Source organism: Leucoraja erinacea, chromosome 7, assembly GCF_028641065.1.
Source record: "Leucoraja erinacea ecotype New England chromosome 7, Leri_hhj_1, whole genome shotgun sequence".
In the NCBI taxonomy this organism is placed as follows: Eukaryota; Metazoa; Chordata; class Chondrichthyes; order Rajiformes; family Rajidae; genus Leucoraja; species Leucoraja erinaceus.
In genome coordinates this window covers 5645058-5665350 of record NC_073383.1, presented here as the reverse complement: position 1 = coordinate 5665350, position 20293 = coordinate 5645058, and the positions used below count along the sequence as shown (strand labels likewise).

Below are 20293 nucleotides of genomic sequence, written 5' to 3'. Positions count from 1 at the left end.
TGTTTAGTTTTACTTCTGCGCAGTTAATATTAAAAATATGAACTTCTGGCTGGAAGATATGGATGGATCAGCTAAAGATGGAAAAGGAAGATTGGTTTCCTTTTGAAACTGGCTCGATTCTGTTAGCTCCCACAAAACTGAATAAAAAAAACCTATAGTGAAAATCCTATAATATACTAGTGGTATACGAACTTGCAAACAATTAAAAAAGACTTTAAAATTGGATAATTTATCACTCTCTCTCCCCATTGTAAATAATCCTTCATTTAAACCCTCTGTGTTTGATAAAGGTTTTATACAATGGAAAAATTATGGAATTAAAAAGGTGGGACATCTTTATGGGAAAGGTATTTTTCTTTCATTTCTGGAGTTACAACAGAATTATGGACTACACTCGAATAACTTTTTTAAATATCTACAATTTAGAGATTATGTTAAATCACATACACAAGATTATAGAACTAGAGATCCAGAGACCATTGATGAATATTTGAATAAACATCCTAATACAGATAAATTAATATCTCACATTTATAATAATCTTTTAGAAAGTGAGGCCCCATCGACGGATTTATATAGACAAGTATGGGGAAAATGAATTAGATCAACCTATAATGAAAGATATTTGGGATGAAAGTCTACAACATATACATCAATGCTCGTTAAATACCAGACATTCTTTAATACAATTTCAAGTACTACATAGGCTGAATTACTCTAAAACAAAATTAAATAGAATTCTCCCACATATCTCTCCTATCTGTGATAAATGTCAATACTCAGAGGCTAATTTAACTCATACTTTTGTAAATTGTATAACAATCAAAAATCTCTGGACGGATATTTTAATAATTATTTCTGAAGTTGTTAATATCCAATTGGATCCCGACCCTAAACTAATAATATTAGGAATATCAGAACAATGCCTAAAACTTACAACAAACCAAAGAAATTTCCATGATTACAGTATAATAACTGGGAAAAAATTAATATTACAATTTTGGAAAAATCCATCAAACCCCACAATTAAAATGTGGATTATGGAGATGTTGGAGACCTTACATTTGGAAAAAACTAGACTTGTCTTAATTGACAAACCAGAATTATTTGCTAGAATATGGTCTCCATTTATTGATTTTCTGAAAGGGTAGATTGGTCCAGCACGGAAGCCTGACTGAAGCTTGAATCCAGGGTTAGATGAATAGTGTTTTATAATCTACGAACCTATCTCCAAAGCTGTATTATTGGTAATTTATTCTATTCTTTTTTATCATTTTTTTTTCTTCTTTCTTTCTATTAAAAAAATAAACAAATAGAAGCAGAGTTAATATGTAATTGATAAATGAGGATCCCTATTACTTTGATAGCTGGAATCCCATCCATTAACAACATATAATTGGTAAACAAAATGTGTTTTGATTATGATATGTATATGTGCCTAATAAAAATATTATTAAAAAAAATAACTGACTCTAGCATTTTCCCCACTACCAATGTTAGACTAACTGGTCTGTAATTCCCCGTTTTCTCTCTCCCTCCCTTTTTAAAAAGTGGGGTTACATTGGCTACCCTCCAATCCTCAGGAACTACTCCAGAATCTAAAGAATTTTGAAAAATTATCCCTAATGCATCCACTATTTCTGGGGCTACTTCCTTAAGTACTCTGGGATGCAGCCTATCTGGCCCTGGGGATTTATCGGCCTTTAATCCATTCAATTTACCTAACACCACTTCCCGACTAACCTGGATTTCACTCAGTTCCTCCATCTCATTTGATCCCCGGTCCCCTGCTATTTCCGGCAGATTATTTATGTCTTCCTTAGTGAAGACAGAAGCAAAGTAGTTATTCAATAGGTCTTCCATGTCCTTGTTCCCCATGATCAATTCACCTGTCAGGCAACATCTGTGGAGAACATGGATAATGATGTTTCACAGAGTGCTGGAGTAACTCAGCGGGTCAGGCAGCATCTGTGGACAACATGGATAGGTGATAATGATGTTTAACAGAGTGCTTCATAACTCAATGGTCATCAGCATCTGTTGGACTACATGGCTAGGTACGTTTCACAGAGTGCTGGAGTAACTCAGCGGGTCAGGCAGCATCTCTGGAGAACATTTAGGTGATGTTTCACAGAGTGCTGGAGTAACTCAGCGGGTCAGGCAGCATCTGGTGTTTTACAACATGGATAATTTATGCACATTTATTTGTTGTGTTAACATTTTAGCAGCAAGTAACCTTGTATTGCGACCAGCAGGTTCAGCACATGAGATTCAGATTCAATTTGGCTTGTCATTGTCAGTGTACAGTACAGAGACAACGAAATGCATTCTTGAACTACCCCGCTCAATGCGAACCAGAACTCTACCCAAGCACACAACTACTATGGACTTTACATTAAGGTTCCACGACATACTTTAGCTTGATCCATCCTGGTCTGGTTTTTCCAGAATAACTAATTTATTGCACATTTATTTGTTGTGTTTAATGGGCCAGTAAAACTGCAGCAAGTAAGAATTGTATTGCTCCAGCCAGCCGCACATGAGAATTAAACACTTGGCATGCTTGGCTCCAACCCTAGTAAGGCTCCGGTCATTGGTAGAAAATCTGCTTTATTTAATTATAATGAATCAGAATGTACGAGAAAATGCATGGGTGAATGTCCTTCATGGTTAGAAACAGTCACACACTGAGAAGAGATTTCATTTTAGATCAAGATACAGAGTGCTGGAGTAACTCAGTGGGTCAGGCAGCATCTCTGGTGAACACACACACACACTCACCCTCACACGCACTCACACACACACACACACACTCTCACGCACATGCACTGGCATTCTCACACACACACTCACACACACACACACACACACACACACACACTCACACACACACACACACACACACACACTCTCTCACATACACTCTCACACACTGACACACACGCACACACTCTCACACACACACACACACACACACTCTCACACACACTCACACACACACACTCACACACACATACATACACACTCACACACACACTCTCACACACATTCACACACACACACACTCTCACACACACTCACACACACACACACACACACACACACACACACACACACACACACACACACTCACACACACACACACACACACACACACACACACACACACCACACACACACACACACACACACACACACACACACACACACACACACTCACACACACACACACACACACACACACACACACACACACACACACACACACACACACACACACACACACACACACACACACACACTCACACACACACACACACTCACACACACATACACATACACACACACACACACACACTCTCACACACACTCACACTCACACACACACACACACACACACACACACTCACACACACACACTCACACACACACACACACACACACACACACACTCTCACACACACACACACACACACACACACACACACACACACACACACACACACACACACACACACACACACACACACACACACACACACACACACACACACACACACACACACACACACACACACACACACACACACACACACACACACACACACACACACACACACACACACACACACACACACACACACACACACACACACACACACACACACACACACACACACACACACACACACACACACACTCACACTCACACACACATACTCATACACACACACACACACACACACTCTATGCCGCCATTCAATCATGGCTAATCTGTATTTCCCTCTCAACCCCAATCTCCGGCCTTCTCCCCATAACCCCTGACACCCGTACTGATCATGAATATTATGGGCTGAAGGGCCTGCTCCTGTGCTGTATAGTTATATTACATTGTATGTATAAAATACTACAATGTCTATATGATGGATAAGTGCTCACCCAGTATCTTATGCTTGTGTTCTATGACTGTTGGCAGATTAATTTCCCTCCTGGGATAAATAAAGTTCTATCGTAGCATATCGTGCTGTACAGCACTGGTCACTGTACTAAAAGCAGGCCATGATCAGAGCACTAAATAGTTGAAGCATTTCTCTGATTAAATTCTGTTTTGATATATAATTCAATTGTCTCTGTCCTCCCATCCATTTTACTAATGTGCACAGTCCACTGAAACATCTAGTCTTTTTCTTCATCCTAAACTCCTAAAATCTGTCGGACAAAACTAATGGATTTCCTTGTCCTCAATTGTTTTTCTTCCTGTGGAGTATTTGACATTGAGGATAGACACAAAATGCTGGAGTCATCCAGCGGGACAGGCAGCATCTCTGGAGAGAAGGAATGGGTGACGTTGCGGGTCGAGATCCTTCTTCAGACTGATGTGTTTTAAATTTGTACAAGTCAACCTTTATCAGCCCAGATTTCGTTCATGTCCTTTTGATGCAACACACACTAATGTACAGAAGCAATCTCCCTTATTTCCAGGGCCATTCTTGGCTTGGTAATGGGATTTTTGGTCCTACTTACATCTGTACAACAAAAACTAAAGAGCCTGTCATTTGTACATCCCAAAATCCTGGGGCGCCGCGCACGACCGCACGTCACTGCGTACGTCACCACACACCACGCGCGTGTAATGCACGCCATGCGCGCGTCCTGCATGCATCGTGACACGTAAATTATGTCGCGTAAATGATGTTGTGTAAATGACGCCCAAGTGGGACAGGCCCTTAATGATCTTGCGTGCAAAATTTCCCGCTCCACTTTCTTTCATACTCTTCCCCCATCTCAATGTAACGGCACTGACAAGTACAAATTGCTTCCTTCTCTTAAGCTGGTTTAAGATTCTTATTCCCATCAGTCTAAAGAAGGGTCCCGACCCAAAACGTCGCCTGTTCATTCCCTCCACAGATGCTGCTTGACCCGCTGAGTTCCTCCAGCACTTTGTGATTTGCTCAAGGTTCCAGAGTCTGTCTTCAGACTCTTATTCAATGTTTTCCCAAATGCCCATCTCTTTTATCTTAATTGCCCTTCTATGCCTCTGGTAATAGGTTCCTCAGTAAAATATATTGTGAAACTGACTGCAGCCCCGATGGGAACTCACTGACTCAATCTTTCCCTTTTAAAGTCACATTGGTTATTAAATTTTTACTTCATGGGTAATTTTTCATACATTTATTGAACATTTTTTTTTTCACAGTATTGATGATTAATGGGTCTCGTTGGAGGAAATGTCTAGAATAGGTACAATTCGGAACGGGCAGGGTGGTGCAGCGGTAGAGTTGCTGCCTCACAGCGCCAGAGTCCCGGGTTCGATCCTGACTACGAGTGCTGTCCGTACGGAGTTTGCACGTTCCCCCTGTGACCGCGTGAGTTGTCTCCGGGTGCATCGGTTTCCTCCCGCACTCCAATAACATAGAGGTTTCTAGGTTAATTGCCTGCAGTAAGTTGTAAAATTGCCCCTAGTGTGTAGGATAGTGCTGGTGCACGGGATGATCGCTGGTCAGCACGGACTCTGTGGGCCGAAGGTCCTGTTTCCGCGCACTATCTCTAAAGTCTAAAAGGTACTATTATTGAGGTTATTAAGAACATTATTTTTTTCCCTTATAAAGAGAACCATGATGCATCCTATAGTTTAACATCTTGCAGAGTTGTTGGGAACCGAGATGATATAAAAGTCTAATTTCATCTTCTGGTATCTTCTACCCAGATTCAGAAGATAGACACAAAAAGCTGGAGCATCTCAGCGGGTCAGACAGCATCTCTGGAGAAATGGAATAGGTGACGTTTTTGGGTCGAGACCCTTCTTCAGACTGGTAGACTGGTAGACTACTGTGTTCGCCTGGGGTCAGTTCTAGGAGAAATGCTTTACTTTAAAGTCCTAATCGCCATTGTCTATTAATCATCTTTTTATATCTGTACCTTTAAGCATCTAGACAATGATAATCACTCTCATAAATCTGTGCCTTCGAGATCTATTGCCTTTCTGTCCTTGCATTGCTATAGACCACCAGATTATTTATACAACATCATTTCATCTTGCATGCATTAACTGTTTGCAAGACATTGCACATTCAATCAAAATCTTAACTACGATAATTGGACAAGGTTCCAGATTGATAGCACGCTGGGCTGAAGTCACAGTTGCCTACATGGAAAAAGAATGTGTTAAGGTAAAACATGAAGACACTTATAGTTAAGAGTCAGGCCGTTCAGTTTGAGGCCAAGATGTACTTTCTCTACATACAGGTTAGGGGGTCAGACAGCACAGAAACAGGCCCTTCGGCCCAATGCGTCCATTCCGCCCAAAACGCTCCATCTACACTAGCCCAATTTGCCCATGTTTGGCCCATATCCCACTACAACTTTCCTATCCATGTACCAGTCCAATGACTTGGATAAAGGATAAAGGGGAAATCCTTTAAAACCGAGATGAGAAGAACTTTTTTCACGCAGAGAGTGGTGAATCTCTGGAACTCTCTGCCACAGAGGGTAGTTGAGGCCAGTTCATTGGCTATTTAAGAGGGAGTTAGATGTGGCCCTTGTGGCTAAGGGGATCAGGGGGTATGGAGAGAAGGCAGGTACGGGATACTGAGTTGGATGATCAGCCATGATCATATTGAATGGCGGTGCAGGCTCGAAGGGCCGAATGGCCTACTCCTGCACCTAATTTCTATGTTTCTATGTTTCTATGTTGTCTTTGTACCTGCCCAAAGCATGCAGGTACAGCAGACAGTGAAGAAAGCGAATGGCATGTTGGCCTTTATAACACGAGGAATCGAATATAGGAGCAAAGAGGTCCTTCTGCAGTTGTACAGAGCCCTAGTGAGACCACACCTGGAGTATTGTGTGCAGTTTTGGTCCTCTAATTTGAGGAAGGACATTCTTGCTATTGAGGGAGTGCAGCGTAGGTTTACTAGGTTAATTCCCGGGACGGCGGGACTGTCATATGCTGAGAGAATGGAGCAGCTGGGCTTGTACACTCTGGAGTTTAGAAGGATGAGAGGGTATCTCATTGAAACACATAAGATTATTAAGGGCTTGTACATGCTAGAGGCGGGAAACATGTTCCCGATGTTGGGGGAGTCCAGAACCTGGGGCCACAATTTAAGAATAAGGAGGAAGCCATTTAGAACGGAGACGAGGAAACACTTTTTCTCACAGAGAGTTGTGAGTCAGTAGAATTCTCTGCCTGAGAGGGCAGTGGTGGCAGGTTCTCTGGATGCTTTCAAGAGAGAGCTAGATAGGGCTCTTAAAAATAGTGGAGTCAAGGGATATGGGGAGAAGGCAGGAACGGGGTACTGATTGGGGATGATCAGCCATGATCACATTGAATGGCGGTGCTGGATCGAAGGGCCAAATGGCCTACTCCTGCATCTATTGTCTATTGTCTATTAACTATCTCCTCTGGCAGCTCGTTCCATATACCCACTGTGTGGAAAAAGTTGGCACTCAGGTCCTATTAAATCTTTCCCCTCTCACCTTCAACCTATGTTGTCTGGTTCTTGATTCCCCTACTCTGGATCTTGAAGTCTGTCTGTCTGTCTGTCTGTCTGTCTGTCTGTCTGTCTGTCTGTCTGTCTGTCTGTCTGTCTGTCTGTCTGTCTGTCTGTCTATCTATCTATCTATCTATGTCACCCTATCTATTCCCCCTCATATTAATTACTTCCCCTTCTATACACCTCTGTAAGATCACCCCATATCCTCCCGCTCTCCAAAGAATAAAGTACCAGCCAGCCCAACCTCTCCCTGTAGCTCAGGCCCTCAAGCCCTGACAACATCCTTGTAAATCTTTGCGAATGTGACCATGAACTACAATGCTTTGCTCTTGTTGGATCCAAGTGCTGGGACCAATGAGGTTTCCATGAGCGAGATGCATTTTTTGATAGGAAGTGGAACAAAGATGCACTTTTGTCGTCTAGTTTAGTTTGGTTTAGAGATACAGCGGGGAAACAAGCCCTTTGGCCCTCCAAGTCCATGCCGACCAGCGACCCCGCACACTTACACTACCCTACACACACACTAGGGACAATTTACAATTTTACCAAGCCAATTAACCTACAAACCTTTAGCTCTTTAGAGTGTGGGAAGAAACCAGAGCACCCGGAGAAAACCCACATTGTCACGGGGGGAACGTACAGACTCCGTACCAACAGCACCCGTAGTCAGGATTGAACCCGGATCTCTAGCGCTGCAAGGCAACAACTCTATCAATGCACCACTGTAACTATAACTCCATTCTCCTGCCTTCAACCCGTAGCCTTTGATTCACTTACTGATCAAGACCCCATCAATCCCTGCTTTAAAAATACCCAATGACTTGACTGCTGCTGCCGTCTGTGGCAATGAATTCCACAGATTCACCACCCTCTGACTAAAGAAACCCCTCCTCATCTCCATTCTAAATGTACGTCCTTTTATTCTGAGGCAGTACCTTCTGGTCCTCGACTCTCCCACTAGTGGGAACATCCTCTCCACATCCACTCTATCCCAGCCTTTCACAATTCACTAAGTTTCAATAAGGTTCCCCCTCACCCTTCTAAACTCCAGCGAGTATAGGCCCAGTGCCGTCAAACGCTCACCATATGTTAACCTAATCACCCCCAGGATCATTCTCATTAACCTTCTCTGGACCCTCTCCGGTGCCAGCACATCCTTCCTCAGAATACAGAGAACTGCAAGGAGATCTAGCCTTTACAGTTATAGTCATAGAGTGATACAGTGTGGAAACAGGCCGCTCAGCCCAATTTGCCTACACTGGCCAACATGTCCCAGCTACACTCATCCCTAGAATTTAGGAGATTGAGAGGGGATCTTATAGAAACTTACAAAATTCTTAAGGGGTTGGACAGGCTAGATGCAGGAAGATTGCTCCTGATGTTGGGGAAGTCCAGGACAAGGGGTTACAGCTTAAGGATAAGGGGGGAATCCTTTAAAACCGAGATGAGAAGAACATTTTTCACAGAGTGGGGAATCTCTGGAACTCTCTGCCGCAGAGGGTAGTCGAGGCCAGTTCATTGGCTATATTTAAGAGGGAGTTAAATGTGGCCCTTGTGGCTAAGGGGATCAGAGGGTATGGAGAGAAGGCAGGTACGGGATACTGAGTTGGATGATCAGCCATGATCATATTGAATGGCGGTGCAGGCTCGAAGGGCCGAATGGCCTACTCCTGCACCTAATTTCTATGTTTCTATGTTTCTATGTCCCACCTTACCTGCATTTGGCCCATATCCTTCCTTACCTGACCTATCCATGTACCTGTCTCACTGTTTCTTAAATGTTGGGATAGTCTCTGTCTCACCTACATCCTCCAACAGTTTGTTCCATACACCCACCACCCTTTGTGTGAAAAAGCTACCCCTCAGATTCCTAGTGAATCTTTTCCCCTTCAACTTAAACCTATGTCCTCTGCTCCTCAAATCACCTACTCTGGGCCGCCTCTAACCATGATACATTCTGTTGTTTTGTATTTTGCCTGGGAAGGTGATGGGAAGAGAGATGAACTAAAGTTTCACCAGACTGTTGCGATGGTCGCAGATTGAGAATGGTAGACTGTGGTGTATCCCAGTGGTCTGCATCGGAACATGTGCTTTATCCATCAGTGTACAGGCAGATCAAATCTTGATGCAGAGTACAATATCAACATCTTCAGATGACTCAAACCAGTGTTGAACAGAGAGGCTGATAATAAGAGACTGCATCTGATAGATTGGGACTGATGAAATTTTACAAGGAGCTGCAATGTTGTGTTTTTTACTTTGGTCTACTTTGGAGATACAGCGTGGGAACAGGTCCACCAAGTCTGCACCGACCAGCGATCCCCGCACACTAACACTACCCTACACACACTAGGGACAATTTACACTTATACCAGGCCAATTAACCTACAAACCTGTACGTCTTTAGAGTGTGGGAGGAAACTGAAGATCCTGGAGAAAACACACGCAGGTCACGGGGAGAAAATACAAACTCGTACCCGTAGTCGGGATCGAACCCAGGACTTCGGCACTGTAAGCGCTGTTATGGCCCTGTTCCACGGTACGAGTTCATTCCAAGAGCTCTCCCGAGTTTAAAAAAAAATCAAACTCGGGGTAAGCACGGAGAATGAACGTAGCGGGTACGTCGGAGCTCGGGGACGTCTCTTAGCGCCTTGTAACGCTAACAGCAGGTACTCGGGAATACTCGCTAATGGCAGGTAAGCTCGGGAAGATTCCGGAAGATTTTTCAACATGTTGAAAAATGTCCACGAGAGCCCCGAGTACCGACAAGTGGCCATTACCGTAAATCTCCGAGTTCGAATCAGGGCAAACTCGGGAGAGCTCTTGGAATGAACTCGTACCATGGGACAGGGCCATAAGGCAGCAACTCTACCACTGCGCCACCGTGCCTCCCACAATGTTATGGAATACTCTCCATTTGCCTGGATGGCTGAAGCTCGAACAACATGCAATAAGTGTGAGACCATCGGAGACACAAAGGCCCACTCACCTCTGCCTATCCATCTTCTTACATGATCCTTTCCTCCAGAGAACCACTGGGGCGCAGCAGTAGAGTTGCTACCTCACAGTGCCGGAGACCCGGCTTCAACCCTGACTACGGCTGCTGTCTGTACGGAGTTTGCATGTTCTCCCTGGGTTTCCTCCTGGTGCTCCGGATTCCATCAACATCACAAATACACACGGGTTTGTAGGTTAATTGCCCCCTGTAAATAGCCCCTGGTGTGTAGGGAGTGTGGATGAGAAAGTGGGGGATCGCAGAACTAGTGCGAACGGGTGATCGATGGCCGACGTGGACTCGGTGGGCCGAAGGGCTCGTTTCCATCCTGTATCTCCAAACTAAACCCGACAGTGATTAATGTTTGCAACATCGACAAACTATGCTGCTGGTGCCAGTCAACTCTTTTCTGACGAACTGCTGGAGGAACTGAGAAAAACAAGCAGCATCTGTGGAGGCAGATTGGAGACTCTTGATGGCTTTTGTTCCGAGTTACAGCACCCGCAATCCTTGGTCTTTCTTCCCCCCCAAACCACCAGTGGGAAGGTGGGCAAACGGGTACACCACCACCTGCAGGTTCCATTTGGATGCACACCGCCGAGTCTTTGAAATATATTCACCATTCCTGTACCATAACAGGGCCCTGGAGAGACCACACCTGTAGTATTGTGTGTAGTTTTGGTCTCCTAGTTCGAGGAGGGACATTCTTGCTATTGAGTGAGTGCAGCGTAGGTTCACCAGGTTAACTTCCGGGATGGCGGGACTGACATATGACGAAAGAGTGGATCGACTGGGCTTATATTCACTGGAATTTAGAAGAATGAGATCTTATAGAAACATATAAAAATTATTAAGGGATTGGACAGGCTAGAAGCAGGAACATTTTCCCGATGTTGGGGGAGTCCAGAACTAAAGGGTCCCAATTTAAGAATAAGGGGTAGGACCATTTAGGATTGAGATGAGGAAAAACGTTTTCACCCAGAGAGTTGTGAATCTGTGGAATTCTCTGCCACAGAAGGCAGTGGAGGCCAATTCACTGGATGTTTTCAAGAGAGTTGGATATAGCTCTTAGGGCTAACAGAATTGAGGGATATGAGGAGAAGGCAGGAACGGTTTACTGATTGTGGATAATCAGCCATGATCATATTGAATGGCGGTGCATGCTCTAAGGGCCGAATAGCTTACACCTGCATCTATTTTCCATCTCTTTATTTATTTATTTACTTATTTATTTATTCTGTTTATTTTTATTTTTTTTATTTTTTTAAGAAAGATAGAAATAAAAGAAGTAAGGAAAGTGAGAAAGAGTCGTGAAAGTGCAGGAAAGTGTTGGAAAAAGAGAGCCCATTAGAGAGAGAGTTAGAGAAGAAAGTTAAGAAATAGACCCTAGAAAAGAAAGAAAGAAAAACAATCGCTCTATTATAAAAACTCCGCAAAAAGGGATATACCAACCATATTTTTCATCTCCCCGTTACCAGATCCTGGCACCATTTATTTTTTAAATTACTGCTGCACCTTATGCTTCTAGTAAGCTCATAAATGCAGACCACGTCTTTTGGAAGTGGTCTGCTTTGCCTGCGAGGAGGAGTCTCATATCTTCCAGGTGTAATGTTTCGAACATGTTTGAAATCCACATTTTTATTGTTGGTATAGGGGCGTTTTTCCAGAATTTGAGTATAAGCTTTTTTCCCGTTATTAGCCCATCATTAAATAAATTATTTTGAAACACGTTTAGTTCAGGGCTACCTTCCGTTATTCCAAAAATAATCCATTCTGCTTTTGGTATCAGTTTTATTTTAAATAACTTTGTGAAAATTTCAAATATTTAGTTCCAGAATTTGGGGATTTTTATACAAAAAACAAAAGAGTGCGCTATGGTAGCTTCTTGAGACTGACATTTATCACAAATGGGTGAGACGTTAGGGAAAAGCTTATTTATTTTGGTTTTTGAATAGTAATGTTTTGAATTGAATTAGAGTACGTCTTACGTTGATCGAGCATTTATGCACATATAGTAAGTGTTTATCCCTGCTCTCTTTTGAAATTTTTATAGCTAGTTCTTGTTCCCAGTCTCTTCTAATACCATCAGTAGTAGGTATTTCTATATTTAAAATAGTGTTATATAAGTATGATATTAGGTTTGCTGATTCAGCCTTTGTCTTCATTGCTTCGTCCAGTAATTCTGGAGGCATGTTATGATAGTCTTTTGTGTATTTTTTCAGATAGTCACACATTCGAAGATATTTAAAATATTGATTATTTCTCAAATTATATTTTAGTTGTAATTGTTGAAATGATAAAAATTTTGAAATTCATACAAGTCTCCAAACGTTTTGATTCCTATTCTTTCCCATTGTGTAAATGATTTATCTATAGTAGAAGGATTAAACAACGGATTATTGATTATTGGCGATAAAAGAGATAGATTTCTTAACTTTACATTCTGTTTTATTTTTTTCCAAGTTCTAATTGTGCTATGTATAATTGGATTTTTATTGTAATTTTTGTTATTCAGATTCATTGGTGAGAGGAGAGTCGCTCCTATATTGCACGGAGAGCAGTCCTCTCTCTCCATTACAATCCAGTCCACCTGCTGGGTAGAGTTGTCCAGCAGGTGAATCATATTTCTAATATTTACTGCCCAATTATAGTACACAAAGTTAGGGAGCGCTAGACCACCCAGCTCTTTGGGTTTACTTAGGTATGCTCTTTGTATTCTGTGGGATTTATAGTCCCATATAAAATTTGTAATGTCTGAGTCCAGTTTTTTGAAAAACTTTTTTGGAAGATATATAGGGATTGATTGAAATAGATATAGGATTTGTGGTAGAAAGATCATTTTTATAGCATTTATTCGACCTATTAAAGACATTGGGAGCGTTTTCCAGAATTTGATTAGAGTATTTAGTTTCTTAAGTAAGGGACTATAATTGGCATTAAACATAGCATGATAGTTTCTAGTAATTTCAATTCCCAAATATTTAAATTTTTCTGTGGCTATTTTAAAGGGGAATTTTAAGAGATGTGTTGAGTCTTTCGGTTTTATCGACATAATTTCACTTTTGTTCCAATTTATTCTGTATCCTGAGAAAGATCCAAAGTCCTCAATTAGATTTAGTATGTTTGGTATACTAATTTGGGGTTTTGTGATGTACAGTAGTACATCGTCTGCATATAAAGATATTATGTTATTTGAGTATTTTGTATTATCACCGTAAATATCCGGGTGTGTTCTGATTCTTTCGGCTAATGGTTTAATTACCAGAGCAAATAACAGCGGTGATAATGAACATCCTTGTCTATTGCCCCTTGATAATTAGAATTTCGTAGATAGTATATTATTAGTTAATATTCTAGCCGTAGGTTTGTTATATAATAATTTTATCCATGCGATGAAGTTCTCTCCCATTTGAAATTTTTGCAATATTTTAATCATATAATCCCATTCTACTTGATCAAATGCTTTTTCTGCGTCCAATGAAATGATTGATAACTCTTGTTCTTGAGGTTTGTGTGAATGCATTATGTTAAGCAGACGTCTCAGGTTATTAAATGAGTGTCTCTTGGGTATAAATCCCGTTTGATCCTCGTTTATTAATTTACTAACATATTTACTTAGTCTTCTAGCTAGTGTTTTCGCTAATATTTTTTGATCCGTATTTAACAATGCAATAGCTCTGTATGAGCCTGGTTCTTCTATGTCTTTATCTTTTTTAAGTATTAATGTAATCGTTGATTCTGCTAATGTTTCAGGTAGGATTTGTTCTTTAAAAGCATATGTATACATTTTCTGTAAACGTGGTGTAACTATGTCGTAAAAACTTTTATAAAATTCATTACTGAATCCGTCTGGTCCTGGTGTTTTTTCCATTTTTTAGTGTGCTTATTGTGTCTTCTATTTCCTTAGATGTAATTTGTGCTCCCAGTTCCTCTTGTTCCTTCAATTCTAGTTTAGGAAGATTACAATTGTCCAGGAACTCTGAAACCTTATTATGTGTCTGTTAGCGTTTTGAGCAAATCTTTTATTGATATCATTGGGTAGTGTTAATAATTCCCCTCTATCTGATTTAATCTTTAAAATTGCTTGGTCTTTTTCCCTTTTTTTCAGTTGGCGTGCCAGAAGTTTGTGGGGTTTATCCACGAATAGTCTTATAACTTTTTCCATGTTTTTATGACTAACCGGAAGTTAGTGATGAGGAGTGGTTGGAAAAATTAGAAATGTTTTCTCTGGAACATCAGAGGCTGAAGAGAGACCCGACAGAAGTATATAAAATTATGAGGGATATATACAGGTAAATACTCAAATTTTAATTTCTAGCAGGGTAAAAATGTCAAAGACTAGACTTTAGAGATACAGCACAGAAACAGGCCTTCGGCCTAGCGAGTACACGCTGACCAACGGTCACCATATACACTAGCACCATCTTGCACACTCGGGACAATGTACAGTTTTTACCCCGGCCAATTAAACTCCAAACCTGTACGTCTTTGGAGTGTGTGGGAGGAAACCGATACGCCCGGGAAAACCCACGCAGGTCACGGGGAGAACGTGCAAACTCTCTACAGACAGCACCGTGGTAAAGAAAGAACCCGGCTCCCTGGCACTGCAAGGCAGCAACTCTACCGCTGGGCCGAGCTTTGAGACGAGAAGGGCAATGTTTAAAGCAGATGTGTGGGATAAGTCGTTGGTTTTCACAGAGGATAGTTACAGCCCTGTCCCACTGTACAAGTTCATTCAAGAGTTCTCCCCGAGTTTGCCCTGATTCGAACTCGGAGATTTGGCCGCTCGTCGGTACTCGGAGCTCTCGTGGACATTTTTCAATATGTTGAAAAATCTTCATGAGTCTTCCCAAGCTTACCGCGTTTCCCGAGTACCTGCCGTTAACGTTACGAGCCGCTAAGAGATATCCCCGAGCTCCGACGTACCCGCTACGTACATTCTACGTACATTCTACGAGTTTGATTTTTTTTTTAAATCGGGAGAGCTCTTGAATGAACTCATAACATGGGACAGGGCTATTAGACCTGGAACGTGCTGCTGGGGGTGGCGGAGGCAGATATGATATTGGTGTTTAAGATGCTTTTAGTTAAGCTCATGGATATGCAGGGAACGGAGAGATATGGATTACTTGTAGGCAGAAGAGATTAGTCTAACTTGGCATTGTGTTTGGCAAGGATATTGTGGACTGAAGGGCCTGTTCCTGTGCTATACTGTTCTGCATCCCATGTTTGAATCACTCCACCCGTTCAAGGTGGCTCCTCACTTGAAACCCTTCTGGAGATCAGTCAGGACTGGGGCAATAACTGCTAGTGCTTCCAATCATTCCCAAAACAGAATAAATAAAACTTTTTATTCCCTGCAACTTTCAGTAATGTGGGATTCACAGCAGCTGCCTTTTTTTTTACAGTAGATTTAAACTTGATATAAGAAAGTTTAGTGAACGAAAAATTAATTCCTGTCACCATGTACACTCTTTCTCATTCGTGAACAGAGCTTATCACCATCAATTCTTTTTAATTTTATTTTTACTAAATTAAATAATTTGAATCAATGATTTACAAAAATGCCATTTACAATTCAAATTAAAACAAACAAACACACCATGGCAAAACAAGCAAAACAAATATTCTCAAATTATTATTTCTCCATCTTTACTGATCCATTCCACACCCCCCGACGGTCCAACAGTCTCAGGGCGCCCGTGGACAGCGCGTAGTCCCACTTGGGCGCGGACGTAACCCCGGAAAAGGGGCAGGCAGCCGGCTCGGGCGCCGTGACTCGCAGATGGCCAGCTTGGCCAGGCCCAGGACCAACCCAACCAGGGCATCTTCGGCCCTACCCTCTCCCCTACGCACAGGGTGTCCGAAGATGAGGATGGTATCCATCAACTCTTGATATCAATAGACAATAGACAATAGCTGCAGGAGTAGGCCATTCGGCCCTTTGAGCCAGCACCACCATTCAATGTGATTATGGCTGATCAACCCCAATCAGTACCCCGTTCCTGCCTTCTCCCCATATCCCCTGACTCTGCTATTTTTAAGAGCCCTATCTAGCTCTCTCTTGAAAGCATCCAGAGAACCAGCCTCCACCGCCCTCTGAGACAGAGAATTCCACAGACTCACCACTCTCTGTGAGGAAAAAGTGTTTCCTCGTCTCCGTTCTAAATGGCTTACTCCTTATTCTTAAACTGTGGCCCCTGGTTCTGTACTCCCCCAACATCGGGAACATGTTTCCTGCCTCTAGCATGTTCAAACCCTTAACAATCTTATATGTTTCAATGAGATATCCTCTCATCCTTCTAAACTCCAGAGTGTACAACCCCAGCTGCTCCATGCTCTCAGCATATGACAGCCCCGCCATCCCGGGAATTAATCTTGTAAACCTACTCTGCACTCCCTCAATAGCAAAAATGTCCTTCCTCAAATTAGGGGATCAAAACTGCATGCAATATTCCAGGTGTAGTCTCACTAGGGCTCTGTACAACTGCAGAAGGACCTCTTTGCTCTTGTTGTAAGGACTTTATCGAGGACTTTGTCCCTGCAAATATTATACTTGGCATAGCAGGGCAATGTGTGTCTGCTAATCAAATATTAATTTGCTTTGTCAACACTAGTTAGGGTACTGACCGATTCACCTCTAACCCATTGCAGACATTGGACTTTGTCTGTGGAACTGATGCGCTACAGTGCTGAGAACTATATTCTGCACTCTTCATCTTTTCCATTGCTCTACCTATTGTACTTGAGGTCAACTGGATTGCGTCGATGTGTGGTATTATCTGATCTGTGTGGATAGCATGCAAAACAGACCATTCTTTTGTTTGGTTTAGTATTGTCACATGCACCGAGGTATAGCGAACAGCCTATTTTGTTGCATGCTATCCAGTCAAAGAAAATACTATACATGATTACAATCAAGCCGTCCACAGTGTACAGATACTGGATGAAGGCTCGAACATTTGTTGCAGGATACAACTTTTCACTGTGCCTGTGTACACAGGACAAGAATAAACCTCAACCTTAAACACGGGGAAGGTGTCCAAATATCCAAAGCATAACCTCTCACAGTAACACAGGGCAGTTCCCCAAACTCTCCCCAAAGAGATGGGGTGGTGTGGGGGGTTGAATGGGGTGGGAGGTTGCAACCTTCACGTGGTCTGCCCTGTTTCGACGAATGCAATTAACCTGGCATGCACAAACAAATGAGATCAAATAGAACAAGTTGCCCTGCAATTTTAGGCTGTGCACGCCATATGGAAGAAGAATAAGAATGGAGTTGAATGCATCCTTGACAAGGATTGTAACATAGAAACATAGAAAATAGGTGCAGGAGGCCATTCGGCTTTTCGAGCCAGCACCGCCATTCATTGCGATCATGGCTGATCGTCCACAATCAATAACCCGTGCCTGCCTTCTCCCCATATCCCTTGATTCCACTTGCCCCTAGAGCTCTATCTAACTCTCTCTAAAAGAGAGAGTAACATAGTTGTATAGTAAGAGAGGAGGTTGTTAGGCTGGTTTGATGACCCAATCTGGGTTTTTGTGGAGTGATTCAATGGCAGTGCATTCAGAGGGGGAAAGATTAGAGTGAGACAAGGGAGTGGAGAAGTTGAGGCAGTAGACGTCGCAGCGGCAGTTCTGGATAAAGAGTTCCAGAGCCGGGACTTTGCAAGGGGGGTTCCATGAGGAGGGGGTGCGTTGGAGACGGGAAAAAGGGTCATCAGTGGGGGGCGAGGACTCCTTCCCATGGAAGTGCGCTGTGATGCGGAGGCGACGGTAGAAGCGCTCGAAGTCATGGTGGGCGCGGAACTCATTGAGATGGGGACGGAGGAGGACAAAGGTAAGACCTCTGCTGAGGACAGACCGTTCGGTGTGTCAGTCTGAAGAAGGGTTTCGGACCGAAACGTCGGCTATTTCCTTCGCTCCATAGATGCTGCTGCACCTGCTGAGTTTCTCCAGCAATTTTGTGTACCTTAGTTGTATAGTAGTGTATTTAGTATATTTGTTTGTCTTGTATTAGGGTGGCGGGTTCAGTTTTGTTTTATTGTATTGTAAATATTATTTTTAATAACTGAATACATTTTTTAATTTAAAAAAAAAGAGATGGGGGGGGGGTGAATCTCACTGTTGGATTTGTCAAATCCACTTTCTTTTGAGCTTAGAATTCGTAAATTATATTCACGTGTTCATAAATTCATAAGTGATAGGAGCAGAATTAGGCCATTTGGCCCATTGGGTCTGCTCCGCCATTCAACCATGGCTGATCAATATCTTTCTCTCTCAATGCCATTCTCCTGCCTTCTGCCCATAACCCCTGACACTTGTGCTAATCAGCTGGTCCTTGCCTACTCATCCATATCTTCTTGAGCCATGAAATTAATCATGGACAGTGTGGAGAAGGATCCCGACCCGAAGCACAGCCTGTCCTTTTTCTCCAGAGATGTGGCCTGACCCACTGAGCTACTCCAGCACTTTGTGTGTATCTTTCATGAAATTAATACACCACTCAGTGAGGATCTGACCCGAAACGTCACCCATTCCTTCTCTCCAGAGATGCTGCCTGTCCCGCTGAGTGACGCCAGCATTTTGTGTCTACCTTCACCATTCCTTTACAATTCTGCAGACACATTTTCTTTTTTACATGTCAGTGCTATTTTTTTTTGCAAACGAGGGATAATTTCTTGCAAGGCACAGCTGGGAGCGTGTGGCAACTGGTGAACTGGGCAACACTGCTCCCCAGGGGCAAGGGGAGGTCTACCCCCCCTCACCCATTCACCCATCTACAGCATGGTTCACATCTGCATGTTGTTGGCTGCCACCAATGTTGGCGGAGGCAGAGGACCGGAGCGATTAGCGGAATGCTGGACAAGGAGCCCGCAGGAGATGGGAATTCATTCCCTCATCACAGATCTCACCCCATCGCAGAAACCCCCTGAATTTCCCCCCGCGCTAATCGCAGACAGCGATAGCATCGCCTGAATATCACTTCACAATCGGCATTCAAATCTAAACACCAAACAGTGCAGTGTCTGAATTGTCTGCATTAAGATAATCTGAAGCAAGAACCTTGATATAGATTCACCAACATTAAATATTATACAATTTCAACGCTGGGGCGGTATAGGTCAGTAGCAAGGTATATTACTGAACGCATTGGGAAGATTTACTCCACAATTTAAATAGAGGCTGACACATTAAAGGCTTTTCCAAGTCACTCCTCGCCGCAGTGATTACAATGTCACTTGCTCCCACATCCCACACCACAAACAAAATGTCTGCAAATGAAAATGCAGTTCAAAGGCTGGGTTTACCTGCTGCCTTGTGACTGTCGCAGCGCTGCAAAGATCTCCTTGCTTGCTTGCTTGCTTCTCTCAATGCGCTGGCCGGGCTTGGAGCCCGACGCCAGCGCTCAGCTAGCGAGCTAGCTAGCGAGGGAGGGAGGGAGGGAGGGAGGGGAGGCGACTGACGGCTCAGGGACAGGGTCAGTCCATATACATCCTCATCCCCGGCCCCGACAAAGCGCACATCCCCCCGGCTAAAGGTGATCGCCCCGCCGGCCCATGCTTGTGTGGGACAGCCCCACAAACACTGCAGCAAAAGGCCAGGCAAACATACAGTGGGGATGAGGGCCAGAATTATAGAGAATATATTCAGCACCTGTAAATTGTATTAGCCGTTACAGATAGAGGAGAGGCTGTCAGAACCAATTTAAACTAATCTCCTCTGCACGCTATCCGTGTCCCTCCACATCCACGTGCCTGTCTAAAAGCCTCTTAAACACCACTATTATATCTGCCTC

General features: G+C 43.0%; 1 protein-coding gene across 1 annotated transcript in view; it reads right to left on the bottom strand.

Annotated features, from left to right (window-relative positions):
• b3galt1b (UDP-Gal:betaGlcNAc beta 1,3-galactosyltransferase, polypeptide 1b) overlaps positions 1-20047 on the bottom strand; it is a 90435-nt gene extending 70388 nt beyond the window's left edge. Inside the window, exon 1 of the mRNA XM_055637684.1 lies at positions 19806-20047. The gene's annotated coding sequence lies outside the window, so the exon portion shown is untranslated. The remainder of the gene's footprint in view (positions 1-19805) is intronic.
• Positions 20048-20293: the final 246 nt, after the last annotated feature.